Consider the following 15,621-nt stretch of genomic DNA (forward strand, 5'->3'; position numbering starts at 1 on the left):
CTGCTGTATTCAAACCTAAGCTCCTGCATCAGTGAATTCCACATTACATGGTACACATCCATGTGACATAAACAATAGCTATTAGACATGAATGACTAAATTCTATAATGAAAATAAAGGTAGGATATGATTACCACACTGTGCCACCAATTCCTAAACAAGGTCGTATTTTTTTTTATCTTGATCGCCAGCTCGTGAGCAGAGGCTGCAGATGAGCTAATTTGTGTGAAAGAGCTTCGTGGATAACAGGGAGGCAGAGAGACGTGTGAACAAAGAATAGACATGGTTTCAAAATGGATGTTGGGTTTAGGCTAATTTAGCAAGTAAATGGCATATTTGCATAAGCCATACATCACCCATCCCTGGTTAAGCTGAAGACGTAAGGGGCAATAAAGAAAATAGAGTTCAAATGCCTGAGCATACTTAGAAAGTTATTATATGGAAATAGTTCAATTGAAGTGTATTAAAAAAAATTATAGGAAAAAGTCAAAAAAGTTGGAAAAAATCAATCCAAGAATAACGTGAATTTCTTACAAGTCTTGGAGATTGCAGTCTGGAAGTTCTTCAGTGGCTTGAGATACGTAATGTTCCAAGAGGCGATTTTTGCCATCGTGTGAGAAAAGCGAAGCGATCAAATTCATATCCTTGAAGGGACTGTAATGTTCCTCGAATGTTGGAGTGGCAATTTGAATTTGCTGGCAATCTGCGATGTTGTCAAAGGTCGCACGTTGCAGGAGATCTTTTGCGGCTGTGCAGGAATCCCATTCTGCCAGGATATCTTTCTGCGTTGCATCTGCCATTGCTCTACTGCCTGAACAATCAAATTCATGGTTTTCAAGATACTCCATTGCCTGCTGGATATCGGGAGCGATTGTTGGGATGTTGGCAAGGCATAGATCCATTTGCCAGGTGAATGGGTACGCTTTGCAATAAAAAGATGGTTGCACGCAGATTGCATCTGTGTAAATAAATGTCATGTTCTAGCTGGCTCCGATAATGGATAGAGGCAGGCAGCTGAAAAGTTGTTCAATTTTTTCCACTGTATTGCTGTAGCTTCGCGTAGAGATGTATTCTGTCGGATATGCTTGTTACTACAGGGAGCGCAGCTATTTTTTACAAGCAAAAATTAAGTCTGGTATTATACCAAAAACAGTTTGAACGCCTGTGACAAGGCCGGAGGAGACAGTGTTAAAAAAGTGTGCCAGAGCTTGAGTGTCAGGTGTGTTGAAAATTGTGTAACAATTCACAAAGTGTAATGGGAGGTTTGTATTTAAAAGGGACTGTATTTTACTTGAAGTTCGTGCTATCTGCAGTCGACAAATTTCTTTTGCAAAAATGAGGGACACTTCTGTTTGAAACAAAAGCGCTTTCAATTTGCTCAGTTTAATGAAATCTGTTTTCATAGTAGGTGTTGAAGGCCAAGGTGAACTTTGGGAGTTAATTTGTGTGGGTGGGAATAGACATTGCCACAGGATGTTACTCGGTTTGAAACAGTAAGGACATACAGTATACCAGCTCACATTCCATAGCAGTCCATGTTATTAAGAAACAGATAACTGCCGTTAGAAAGCTGTGTGAATGTTGGTGTGATTGTGGGAGTTGCCGTGCTTTTAAGAAAGCACGCAAGATTGGGGACTGTAAGCTTAGAAGGTTCATGCAGTTGGACATTCTTGTATAGTAATGAATGACTGCCATTGTGGTCGCACTTTTCACCTGTGAGAAAAACCTCTGTATCCTCTTTAAGACAGTGATATGTAAATGAGAGAACCCACTGCTCGTGAATAAACGAGCTACCTTATATAATCACATACAACATGACAAACAATATGTATACCTAGCAGACACAACAACACTACGTACTATGGGAACCGTGGCTAGCCATGTACATAAACCAAACACGGCATGGCACCTCTGCCACAAAATGCAGAATGCGGGTAGAGATGGGAGCAAAGTATGTGCAAAGGTGGCAAGTGATTCTCAATTATAAAATTATACAATGCAAAGTGTTGAGGGGATGTGCCAGACAGACGTGAGTATGCAGAGCACAGACATGTACATATCAACATACACTGATGGTCTATTGAGTAAAGTGGACAGTGGATGCAACCATAATAGTACAGTCAGTAGGGAAGATTATGAAAACATAGCGCGTAAGTGCCCCCTCCCCCGCAAATCTTTAGTGTAGTGAGCTGGCTCGGCATATGCAAGACTAGCGTAGGGGTATGAATAAAAGACACGTTTCTCTGGGTGTGGTTCTCTTATGGAATGGTGAACTTGTCTGCCAGGTCTGCACAGCTTACATCGCCACGAGCCTGACACAGTGAGCGAAAGTGGCTGCGTGAATGATGCTCTCAGCCTGCTGGTACCAAGAAACTGGCATGGCCGCTGCGACGCACATATGCCCCACAGTTCACCTTTAGACACTCCCGTATGTGAAAGAGGGCCCACCACGTGCTGGCGGAAGCTCCTGGGCTGAGGTCTGCAAACTCGGAAGGCTCCTGAGATCAACGCTGGCTACCGAGACACAGGCACACAGTGCCCAGCCTGAGGCCCAGCACCATGGAGTGCTCTGTATACTACTAACACAGTAGTCCAACAGGTACTAACATGGGAACGGTGTCTTGATCCCACAATGGACGATGTTCGAACTGCATCTGAGAGTGGAGATGAAGGTACTCCCTTCGACCAGGTGCAACCAACTCTAGGTTCCAACAGTGGTATGGTGTCTTGATCCCACAATGAACGATGTTAGAAATGCACTGTGAGTAGAGATGAAGGTACTCCCTTCAACCAGGTGCAATCAACTCTAGGTCCAACAGTGGAATGGTGTCTTGATCCCACAATGAACGATGTCTGATATTACCTGCTGCTTGGTTTTCATACAACTCCCTCCGAAATGAGGTACATCACACTCTGTGCTTCTGTGGCGAACTGCTGCACATGATTGGGTTTGGCCGACTGCAGTGGCTGGACTACATCCCAGTACAGCAGGTCCAAACAGTGAAACGGGGTCTTGATTCTATGATTGAGGATGTCAGAAGTTAAAGTCTGTGATGATTTCTGTGTACCCCCTCCGATCAGGGTCAACCAACTCTGTGATTCCGAATCCAATGGCACGCGTCTGTGAGGCATTACTGACCACTGCCTCTGGCCTACACTGCGGTCAGCAGGGCTCACAATTCCAATCGAGTGGTGATTGTTTAATCACAGAATCCAGTAGGCAGCTAACTACAATGTCTATTGAAATATACACAATATCATTTTAGTATACTTGCTTGAAGACACTTTTTTAAATGAGTTATAGGTTTGCTACAATGACCAAATTCCTCTTGGTAGTGGAAAAGAACACTGAATAACAGTCTACACCGTGGACAGCAGAGACCGCAATTCGAATTTTTTTGATGTATTTATTGCACAGTTTTTGTAATTTATGTTGTTGTATTTTATGAAGAGAAAGTGAGAAAAAGTATTCAGGGATGTCTGTGCTGACTACTGCCTTCAATTTACACTGCCGACAGTAGTGTTCACAACGAGTCGCTATTGTAGAATATGCTGTCCTGTAGGCAAAAGACATTGCTCCAGTGCACCTCGACCGCACTACGCATACACATCATCGCAGGCTCCGCACACGCTTTTTGTTGCTTTGTGTATTACAAACTGGGCAGCTCAAGTCAACGCCATGTGGCTGTGGGCCCTTGCCGACCACTCTCTCTGGCCTACACTGCAGACAGCAGTGTTCACAATTCAGAACGAGTCGCTATTTCAGATGATGCAGTTCTGTAGGCAACAAACATTGCTCCTAGTACAGCCCGCCCGCAGCACGCACCATCGTTGGCTGTGCACATGCTGAATGCTTTTGATATGGCTATCTGAGTGCACTGGAACTGATGGACCCTTTATGATACAATATTTTTGTGTATTATTTCAGATCTACTGCCTGTGTCTAAATATGCCACAAGTTATGGTTCTTTTACAATAGAATCTTTTGTGCATTATTTCACATCTACTGTCCCTACCTTACTGCAGCACAAACAATTGACCCTTTTATTATTGAATCTCTGTGTGTGATCCAATGATTACTGTTGTAGTTGATTCTAGCAGCAACCATTCCCTGAGGACTGGTTTACACTCACCTCACACGCATCCAGCACAGACGTCACTGGATATGTGACCCTGGTAATAAAAAGGAGTTGAACGCACGTGCCAGTACCCACTTCTCCTATCTATCTGTGTCCGTGTGTTCATTTTCTATGCATGATACTGTCCCTGGGCCGTACCACATTACATTGTGCTGTGGAGAGCGTATGCAACCATGTTACCTCTGGCAGTGGGGAAAACTTTGGTTATGTAACTTCTAGGTGCATGACTATCACAGGTGGAAGGCTACTTTACAGACCATGAATATTGATGAAGATGATGGTTGCATGTTGTGTGTAGTGTAAGATATATGTACATAGCAAAACGTTTTAAAAAAAGAAGAGGTGTGTCTCATCAAATGCTGTAGAGAGAATGACTAAAATTGGTGGCGTTCTCAAACTGCTACTATGGGAAATGTTACAAACTAATCAAATTTTTTTTTAAGTTCACATGGCAATCGTGCACCCATCGCGCAAGGAGACTGCACTAACGCACTTTTGAGAAAATATATTTACCATAATGTAAGTTTATTACAGTTAGAAATATATAAATGTTTAACATATTTTAGATTATCGCTTGCTCTCATATACACTTTAAAGTTATTTAGATATAGCTTTGAGACATTAAAAAAAATTAGAGAATGCCGTACCCAGCGTGACACCGTATGTCTATGACATAACACAGGGCCTGGCAGCGTGCACTCATCGCATACACAAAGCTCAGTGGGCAGACCCCATACATACATGACGTAACGCGGGGCTTGGTACTGCGAACCCGTCGAATACCAAAGTAGCAGCTGGCGCGACCTCATATGTATATGATGTTACGCGGGACGTGGTGCTGCGAACCCGTCGCATACGAAATGCGCATCATTTACGAGGTTAGCAATATGCCAGATAGGATTTGCGTACTGATGGAGCTTGGTACCCTACAGGTACGGGACTCCAGTTTTCTAAAAGAAAAAAAAAATACATTTTTTTTGAAGATATAAAATATTACATCATTTTTAAAGTTAAAAAAAAGGATAAGAGAGTTCCAAAATATTACAAAAAACAAATAGAAAAAAGATATGTTTTATAAATATTAAAATATGGAATTAACATATAAAAAACTTTTGAAATTCACTGAAAAAAAACAGGTTTTACAGACGTTATAGTTAGGAATTAGCATTTAAAAAAGCTTTGAAATTCACTAAAAAACCATAGGTTTCAGGGACGTTATAGTTAATTGGACAATTAACTCATATAAAACCAGAGTAATTCTCCCGTTATAGTTAGTTGAGCTAACTATAACTCGAGCGCCTGCAATGCACTGCTGATGACATCACATATTACATCACTCATGACATGGTCAGTGACATCACTGATGACATCTCAATTGACAACACTGATTCCATCACTGATGACATCATCCATGTGATAATCTGATGCACATACTGATGCCCTAATATAAACTTTGATACACCCACTCTAAAATACAGACTACTATTTTTGAAACCATACATACAACAATGCCAGATACTACATACCACCCACTATTTCCTAGGTCTACACACACATCCAGTCACTTATACACGCAGTTACTCATCAATACAGAACTATAATATGCACTCATACACCTATACATACAGTCACACTCCACCACTCATCCATAGAGTTACTCACACACCTAGTCAGTCATGCAAAGAATCAATCACATACCCATTTACTCATGTATACAGTTATACACACCAACTCAGTTATTTATACACACACAACATGGCATATTTATGCAGATACTAACGCATACTTACTGTCTTATACAATCACAGATACAAGCAGACACTCATTTATACACCCACTCTTCAAATAACTTACTCTCACGTATAGTCATTTATATACTCCAACACTCACATATACTGCCTTAAAACATATGTAGTTACTCACACATATACCACTGAGACATTCATTCACTCACTAACACACCCATACACACACTAACTCACCCAAACAGCCATTCCCAGATGCACTTTTGAATCCCTACAACCAGTGAATCACCCACTCAGACATCTATGCACTGAGCCACACCCACCCCTACCCACCCACACAGACACTCAGGCACCCATACAGATACTCAGACAACAAATCAATACCCCATATAGACACTCATGTAGCTACTCACCAACTCATGCAGCCGCTTACACATCAACTGAGAGACTAACACAGACTTTCACACAGTTTAGTCGCTAACCCAAGCATTCAGTAAGACCAATTCAATCACTCACTTATACAGTCAGTCACGCACCTACTAAAAAATCCCTTCAGGCACTTGTAAATTCACTCATTCTTCAATACACCTTGGCATAGATATATATGAAAAATATTTAAACTTTACAGAAACACACATTCACTGGATGATGTCATCAGTGATGTCATTTGAGATGCCATGAGTGATGTCACTGACCATGTCATGAGTGATGTAATATGTGATGCCATCAGCAGTGCATTGTGGGCACACGAGTAATAGTTAGCTAATTTTTCTAGGTTTATATGAGTCAAATGTCCAACTAACTATAACGTCCCTGAAACCTATTGTGTGAATTCCAAAGGTTTTTTAAATGCTAATTTCTAACTATAACGTCTGTAAAGCCTATGTATTTTTCAGTGAATATATATATATATATATATATATATATATATATATATATATATATATATATATATATATATATATATATATATACACACACTCACATTATTCACTTATACCATGGGTTGGTACGGTTAAAGGTTACTAAGGACTTTTAGGGTTCAAAGATGGGTAAGGGGTATTATGGGTTTCAAGGAATCTGGGATGAATAAGGGTAACCTCTAGTAAGGGAATTTTAGGTTACAGGTATTGTAGGGGAAATGGGTAGTAAGTGGTTTTTAAGTGTTCCAGAATGGGTAAAGCATTTTTTTTTAATGATTTACGGATTGGTAACAGTAAAGGGTAGTAAGGGATTTTTAGATTTCAGTCGCAGGTAGTCGTAAAGGGAGGTAAGGGATTTGAAAAGGATTTTGGGTGGGTTAGTTAAAAAAGAGGGTGTGTGTGTGTTTAAGTACAACAAAGTGATACAATACATTATAAAGGCAAATGTGTTGTAAAGCATGAGCAACAATGGCATGAACGCGTTCTGGACGAATGTGGGTCTAGCATGCAGCATGAGGCAATTTGTTGCAGGAGTCTAGTTGTCTGTTTACTAATTATTCCTGTGAAGAACTAATAGGAGATTACCATAGTATTTTGGGCTGACTGGCTGTTTGATGGACGACTTTTGTATATTTTCTCTCGCTTTATTTATAAATATAACGTATATAATTACAGCAAATGAATCATGTTTAATATTTCAATTATTGTATATCAATAAATACAAAATTCAGAATGATAATAGTGACCCCATAGTCAGTTAATTTAGTTTAAGGTAGAAGAGGAAGAAATAGTGATGGTTAGCTTGATTGTGTTATCAGTCTCAAAGTATCAGATCATATTCATGTATTTATGAAAAACTTTACATCATGTGTTAGATGTCATAAATAAACTGGCCCCAAATAGGCCAACGCATTGGCGCTAATTTATGCCTCTTGCTAGAAATTTTTTTAATGTTCATCTCAAAGGCGTTCCGGAATGTCACTCACCACTGTGTACCCCAGGTGACTCACAGCTAATCCTTTGATTGAAAATACAGTGACGAACAGCTGTAACAGCAATCACAGTTAAACCCCTAGCTAAATTTGAGACATTCTTATCAGAACCCATTATTATTACATTTGTAGTCAATACCATCTCAGAATGAAAGTTATCCTTATGTTATCCTTAACTACTTCTGTCACTGCATCTCAGACACCTCGCCTGGCATTCCAATTTGTGAACACATAAATACCACGCCCCTTCTGATTGGCACCTGGGACATTTAGAAATTCCATTTAAACAAGTTTACAGAGCTATACTATAATCTTTTAATGGCTTAACAATGTTCTAATTTTAAATTTGCACCTCTAAAAATCTCATGGTTCAGTTTAACAAAGTGCGACAAAACCTCCTTTGAAATCAATGTATTCATATCTTTGGTTCACATAGATGTCAACGCATTAAAGATCACAGTCTAACATTGCCAAAAATAGTCGATAGAGAGGTTGGATTGTAGTGGTATGAGGACCATCCATCTGAATGTTACATCAATTGAATGTTGTGCTCGTTTATTTTTCCGTGGTCAATATTAAACAGAATATCTCTTATTTGTAAATATTGCAGTTCACAAATGTTCTAATACTTTCCTTATTTAAACAGCTAATTGTGCCAAGGTCTTTTGCAAGCCCAGATGCTGCAAATATGATCCTGAAAAATATTAATAAGCAAATACTTCCCCCGATAAGGAGGTATTGCAAACATTCAACACCACGGTTTCCAAATTGTTAAGGCAGAATGTATTGGCTTGAACTTCACTCTTGCAAAATTATGGATCAGTGAATATAAGAGAAAAAAAAGAGGTATGCTCGGTCAAACATAAATGAATAATGGTGGGAGTGTTACTTCCAAAAAAGCTAGCCGCAGAGGTTAACATTCTATTTCGCACCTCAGACTAAAAAAACAAAACCAAATGTCGGCATTGTCCACCCATCCCGGGAAAGAAGTACTATTGTAAAACGAATGCCCAGTGTGTCTCTCTTATACCATTAGATAAAACTACCAGTATCTGATTCAAGTTTCTGAATGGTAGTTTTAACAATTTTGCCGCACCCAATCAGTTTAATATGTACACATCTGATGTAACACAGTCCACAGAAGCGATTCATAGTTTATATAAGGTTAGTGATTGGATGTTACGTTTTGGTCATTTTTTTTAAATAGCTTCTTTAAATTGATTGCTTACTCTAGCAGTTGTTAACATGCCTCTCATCAGGCATTATAAAAGTGAACATGGCTTGAAGTAGAGAGGAGATCTTGGCGCCACTGCTATCAAGAAAGGTCAAACATGGGGTGAACCTGCAACTCACCCAGTGCTCAACACAGTACTGTCCATGGGCCCTGGCCGTCACTTAATTACTTGGAAATACAAGCCCATCTGGGAACTAGCATCACTTACCCAACTGAGACCGAAATAGGAAAGAGGAGTTTGAAACACCACTACATGATAAAGAGTGGGAGCATGCCCTGGAATTCCCAAAGAAAGTATCCTGAAACTCTTGTTTCAAAAATATACAATTTGTTATCCTACACCGAGCCTACCTGACACCGGCATGACTTCAACTCTACTACCCGGAGTCACAGTTTTACTACCCCCTGTAGCTAGACCCCTAGCACAGCATTTCTACACAGATTCTGGGACTGTCCCACCCTACAGAACTACTGGGACACCATCCATACCTCACTACTTGAGGTCACGGGGCATCCTGACATAACTACCTGGGAGTCCTGCTCGCTAGGCATATTCCGACGCTGCTAACACCACATGATGCAGTTTACAGCCCCAGCTGTTCTTCGATACACAAAGCTGCTCTGTGACAAAAACAGCAGAATTGCTATTCAGATGGAACAAGAGTCCTGTTCTGAATCAGCTATGCAAGTGTGCACCACCTTTGTAACTCCAGATAGGATTGCTATTCATCGCTCTGCTACAGCTATCCTAGTGCCTAGAAATAGCAAACAATTATGTCACTGTTACAAATACAATAACCATGTTAGAGTATTTCTTGCTGTTTACAGTATTCATTCTTATTTCCACCTCTGCACTGTTATAATTCACATCATTTGTATTAGGTTGGGATTTTAAAATTAACAGTTTGATATGTATATATTCTGTTTTCTAGTGCTGGCCGAGTGTGTTATCCATTTATGAAAAAAGGATTTGGGTTTCTACTAAGTGCCCCTGTCTAGTCTCAAGTGATTAATCATTACGAGAAACCCATCTTAGGCAAACATTGCTCAATGGGTTATGTATTGGTTGCATTCCAACTTGTTTTGTGATTCGGTTTGGCATATTGACTAAGTCCTTGGTGCCGTGTGGTCTAGAAAACTGAAAACTGTTATTCTGCAACGCCCTAGAAAATGTGTGAGGGGATAACAGTAACATTTAAAATCTGTACCCTTACCACTACATGCCCTCCAATTCAAGAACCTTTACAAGTGACATCCTAGGCGTGGTGGTCCTCCAAGCATTTTGCCTTAAACCCTCGCATTTTGCTGTATTTGTTTTAGCTGGCCTTACGACTAACCAGCACTAAAGTGCGTGAGATCACTTCTATAAAGATGGTGAATTTGGCGCGAACCCAATTGGCACATTTAATTTACTTAAAAGTCCCTAGTAAAGTGGTACAACATGTACCTTGGGCCTGGAAATAAATTATACTAGTGGGCCTGCAACAATTAGTGTACCACCCACTTAAGTAGCCTTTTTAAACATGTCTCAGGTACATCACTGTAGCCTGTGTGCAGTTTTAAACTGCTATTTCAACCTCACAAAATAAATATTTTTACCTGGCGTTAAATTCTTTTTTAATACATGTAAGTCACCCCTACGTTATGGCCTAAACATTTTGGACAGTTGGACATGTACTTTTACGTTGCACATATCGTGGTAGTGAAAAACTCTTACATTTGTTTTTCACAATTGCAAGGTCTACCTCTCTCATTGAACAACATTGAGTTACCTTATTTTATTTAATAAGTATTAACTTTTGATTGGGAACAGGTACAAAAATTCATGTTAGTGTCTAATGATTTGTAATTTGATATCCTCTTTAATGGAGAAGTTAGATTTTAAGATACAATTCTGGCATTTTCTTGTCTGAACAATTTGGTGCCTGAATTGAATTTATGAATAACAATGTGTATAAGTTAATTTACCATGACATATAATGGTGAGAAAACTGCATTTCTAGATGTTGAGTTATATGTCCACCAAGGAAAAATGAATAGGCAGGAAAACAACTTCTTGTAATTCTTTGCTAATGCCTGCAGCTCTCACCCTAGAAGCCAGATTGAGTCAATTCCATTCAGGGAGATGCTAAGAGCCAGGAAAAACTGTCATAATGATATTGAATTCATGCTTAATATTATGGACATAGAACATCGATTCTTGACATGAGGATATGATAAAGATGTAATCCTAAGAGCCAAAACAAGACTAAAATAGAGTGGTACTCTTAAGGACAAAGTAAAAAACAAGAATACAAAGACATTATTCAGAGGCTATCACTTGGGGTCACAAAAAGTGTATAACATACTTAGATGACACTGGTCGCTTCTCACATCAGACTTGACAATACAACAATTCATCATGGACCCCCCCAAATATTACTTACCGTAAAGGCAAGACAATACGTAATATAGTGAGTCCTAGTTATCCCAAGATGCAAACAACTCGGTAAACATGGTTACATAGACTTAACAAGGGCTCATACAGATGTGGTAATTGTAATATGCGCATGTTGTCAATACATGGAGTTAAGGAATCGGGATACAATAATTCACGTACATTTGTTATTTGTTCACACATGGACAGTACCACAAAATGTGTTGTTTATGTGATCATTTATAAATGCAAAAAGATTTATGTGGGTAGTACCATCTGACCACTCAGGAACCAATTTGTGGAACATTTCAAAGCTTTAAAAAAATTGCATGAGAGGTACCCGATTGCAACTCATGCAAAGGATTTCATGGGATTGAATCTATACCAATTGATGTGAGGAGTAGAAACTCAGTACCTAAGTTGAGACAGAGTGAAGCCCAACGGATTATTAAATTGCATGCAGTAAGTAAGGGACTAAAAATAGATCAGGAATTAGGTGAGTGCACAGCTCCTTTTTGCCAATAAAGCCTTGTCTTTTCGAATTTTCTTTATCATGAATGAGCCTTGTTATTTCTATCCTAGGTATTCATATTCACTGTGTCTTTGACTACCTGCTCGAGTTTGTCTGCCATTAGGTTTTGCGGATTGCCTGTGTAAGAGTCACCTTACACCACTCTGGTCAATAAAGGCACAACTAGGTAATAATTTGGCACTATCTAAATTATTAGACAAAATAAATTAACGGCTACATATGACCTCGCTCTCTACTTTTTGCAAGCACATTTTAATCATCATTATTAGAACATCGATTCATAGATCTTTATAGAGGCTATACCCGGGTACAAATTTAAACTTTTTCTTTTATGTCACTTTGTAGGTCTTAGTGCATTAAGAGCACAAAAAGTTTTTTATGTCATCTAGAGGGTCACAGAGTAGTGCATGTATATATAGTCTACGGTTTGGCTGCACACCATATTGGCATGATGCACATATATTTCTTCTCTATGGGTTTGTTGCATCATTTCTTTGGTACATCAGGGTCTTAATCTTACACTTATTTTTCTTTTTTTTTCTTTTCTTTCTCTCCAGAACATTCCTTGTGCCTTTACCACTATTAAGTTAACAAATACAACGCATTAAAATCCTCATTTTTATTAATTGATTTGTTGTTGGGACTACATATATTTTTTTTATATTTACAGGTACTACACAAGTGTCTATGTGGCATTCCTGAAAAAGACACTTTTTGCCGAAACGTGCACAGAAAGGAATTTGTGTTCCAGCCACTGATTGTTAGTCGATTGTATTATCTCTTATGTTTGTAGACCAGTGACTTTCGACTTTGATGAAATGTTTATTATATACTAGGAAACACGAGATATTATCAGTTCATCATACCTTTGTTGCCATTATCCTGTTTGTGTACCTTTTTCTTATTGTGTAGAATGATTTTAGAGTAAATGCAGTTATGATTGAAGTATGTATGTGAATTATATAATTTAAGATTTATATTGTATTGTTTAAATAAAATAACATCTGTATTTGTTTATAATGTGGTTTTGTTGTCCCTATATGTTTATGTAAAAAAATGTATTATGTAAATTGTGAATACATTTGAGTTGCCCTAGGGGTTTGCATTCCTATAGATTAGGAATTGCAATACTTCTTAGGTACTTGATAAAGCATGTGTGGCATGTGGTTATCACGTTGGCACTATTCTTTACTTACTCTGGGTCTTACCACCTCTTCTCGTCTCCTTACCTGAATAGGAATTAACAATGGACCTGTGTGGGAGAATTTCTCTGCAAACATAGGACCGATCACAGGTTGGCTCAATTTCAACTGCCCTCTGGCATGAGAGTAGAGTATAGGCCTGTTTTTTAGTAAATGGCAATGCCTTGTCCCAGGGTGAGCAGGGTTTGTGCACAAACAACAAGTGGTAAGAGGCTGCTTGACCTTGAATATGGGTCTAGACCTAGGCCATGTTAGGCGTAACTGAGTTATGTCCTGAGCTAGACGGAGATTAAGTGTGCCTTATAGAGAATTATAAATATGACCTATTTGTAATTTCTCAAATATAACGAAATGATTGAGAATCAGCAATATAGCCACTTTTTTAATTTCCTCCCTCCTATTTGAAGCCCACAGATACATGGCTAATGGTCTTTGAATCGCTAAGAGGTATCGCTTGTATAATAAAGTGCTGGTTCGAGATGAGAAATAATTAAGTAATTTATCATGTGTTAATTTTATTAAAGTGAAAATGTCCTTGGGTTGTACGAAGATGACGCCCAATCGATGGGAGTGTATACGGAGCATATCCTTACATGACTGCTACGTTCTTTTATAATTAAGTGGTGTTTTGATTTGCGAGAAAAATTTAAAATATTTTGAAGCTTTATGACATGACATGTTTTTCTGCTAAATAAGACAATGGCTTATGGTGTTAATATTTAATCAGTTTATTTTCTCTTAACTTGTATGAATACTTAGATTATTGCAAGATGGTGATAAAGTATGGAGCAAATGCAAACGGAGTCTGTTTTCCATGTTTAGGGCTCTTTGAGATCAGATGGTGCTCTTATACAAAATTCAGGTATAAGATGATGCTGATGTGGCACGCTATCACGAAGAGTACTCTTCTTGGAGACAAGCCTGAAGGATCAGTAAGAACATTTCTGAATTGTGTTTGGCTAATAGACTTATGCGGATCAGTTCACATTTCTGATAATTCAGTTGGGGTTTAATAACAGGGGTAGGATGATAAGTACCGAGTATGTACTTCCTATGTCGAAAGACTTTACAGTTTACACGTTATATAGAAGACTGGTTGTGATGTGACACAAGGTGCCTTTTTCATTCGTATGATAGTATATGCCGACAATGAGACTTGAATTGAAAATTGTATGATTTTTTGGCCCTAAGGATGTTACATGGTCTATTGGAATGTGGGATAATTGAAGAATAGATTTTTGAGGCAGCCACAAATTTTAGGTAGTATATCCAACATTGATTACTTATTGTAACCAAATGAACAGTATAGGTGTGATTATAAGGTGTGCATTTTTCACTCAGTAGATATTAGAGCTTTGAGATACAATTTATAAAAGACGACAATACTGTTCAGAACAAAAATAAGCTTTTGTGAGTAGAACGCCTGTGTAGGCGAGGGGGTAAAACTTTCCCCCTTGATCACAAGAACTCAAACATGAGTAAATATTGTGGTATACCATTTCTGTGAATTCTGGAGCATTTAACACAATTGGTGGTTCCCCCCTTCCTACTTTCTTATCTTTTTAAGTACACACATGTAATGTTCTAACCTCCACCACCTCTAGAATTTAGTGCACAAAAGGAGGAATACTATTTAGCATGGAATCAAGCATTTTTTGGAATAGATGATTCTTTTCCAAAAGAAAGAAATTCTTGTTCCCAAATAAAATTTTCTCATTTTTACTCTTTTCTTTGCTGCTTGGGTTCTATATAAAAGCACTAACTTTCAATACAAGATGACCTAGTTTGGTCTCCCCAAATCCAGTTAGATTAGGGATTATTTAAAATGCTAAGAGTTGGTTATAGAATTGTATTGTTCATTTTTGTAGCACTGAGGAAGTCAGTGATTTACTGCATGGACGAAACACATGTTGGTTGGCTACAACACCATTTGGGTGTATAACAAGAGTGTGGATAAGACTGAAGATTGAAAATAAATGAAAAAATACAGCTTGTGGGCATTTATGTTGGACAATTGCTTGGGATAACCTTTATTCTGTTTCCGGGAGCTTCTGCTTCCGCATTGAAAATGTTGTGTGGCCGTTTTTGTATCCCTTGAGCATGTTATACTGATTATTGTTTCTTTGCGCAAAGAATCATTCCTACCACCTTCCTATTACAACTACAATAACCATTTTTTTGTATTTCTTGCTGTTCACGGTATTTATTCATTTATTCACTGCTTTATTGTTTGTTGTGTGGTTACAATTTATATAATTTGCATTAGATTGGGATTTTAAAATGAAAATTTTGACATGCATATTCTTTTTTCCAGTGCTGTGCGAGTGTGTGGTTCATTTTTGAAAAAAAGATTTGGGTTTCCACTGAGTGTCCCTGTTTAGTCTCAAGGGACTGCCCGTCACCAGAAACCCATCTTACGCAAACATTGCTCACTGGGC

The 15,621-nt window shown here is 38.5% G+C and overlaps 1 long non-coding RNA gene across 2 annotated transcripts in view; it reads left to right on the plus strand.

Annotated features, from left to right (window-relative positions):
• Positions 1-15,172, plus strand: part of LOC144826225 (uncharacterized) — a 50,210-nt gene extending 35,038 nt beyond the window's left edge. The window contains exons 4-5 of one of the 2 annotated variants that reach the window (XR_013609717.1): positions 12,032-12,147; positions 12,652-15,172. This is a non-coding gene — a long non-coding RNA (uncharacterized LOC144826225). The remainder of the gene's footprint in view (positions 1-12,031; positions 12,148-12,651) is intronic. The other variant, XR_013609718.1, reaches the window with a different exon arrangement.
• Positions 15,173-15,621: the final 449 nt, after the last annotated feature.

Source organism: Lissotriton helveticus, chromosome 3_2 (assembly GCF_964261635.1).
Source record: "Lissotriton helveticus chromosome 3_2, aLisHel1.1, whole genome shotgun sequence".
Classification (NCBI taxonomy): Eukaryota; Metazoa; Chordata; class Amphibia; order Caudata; family Salamandridae; genus Lissotriton; species Lissotriton helveticus.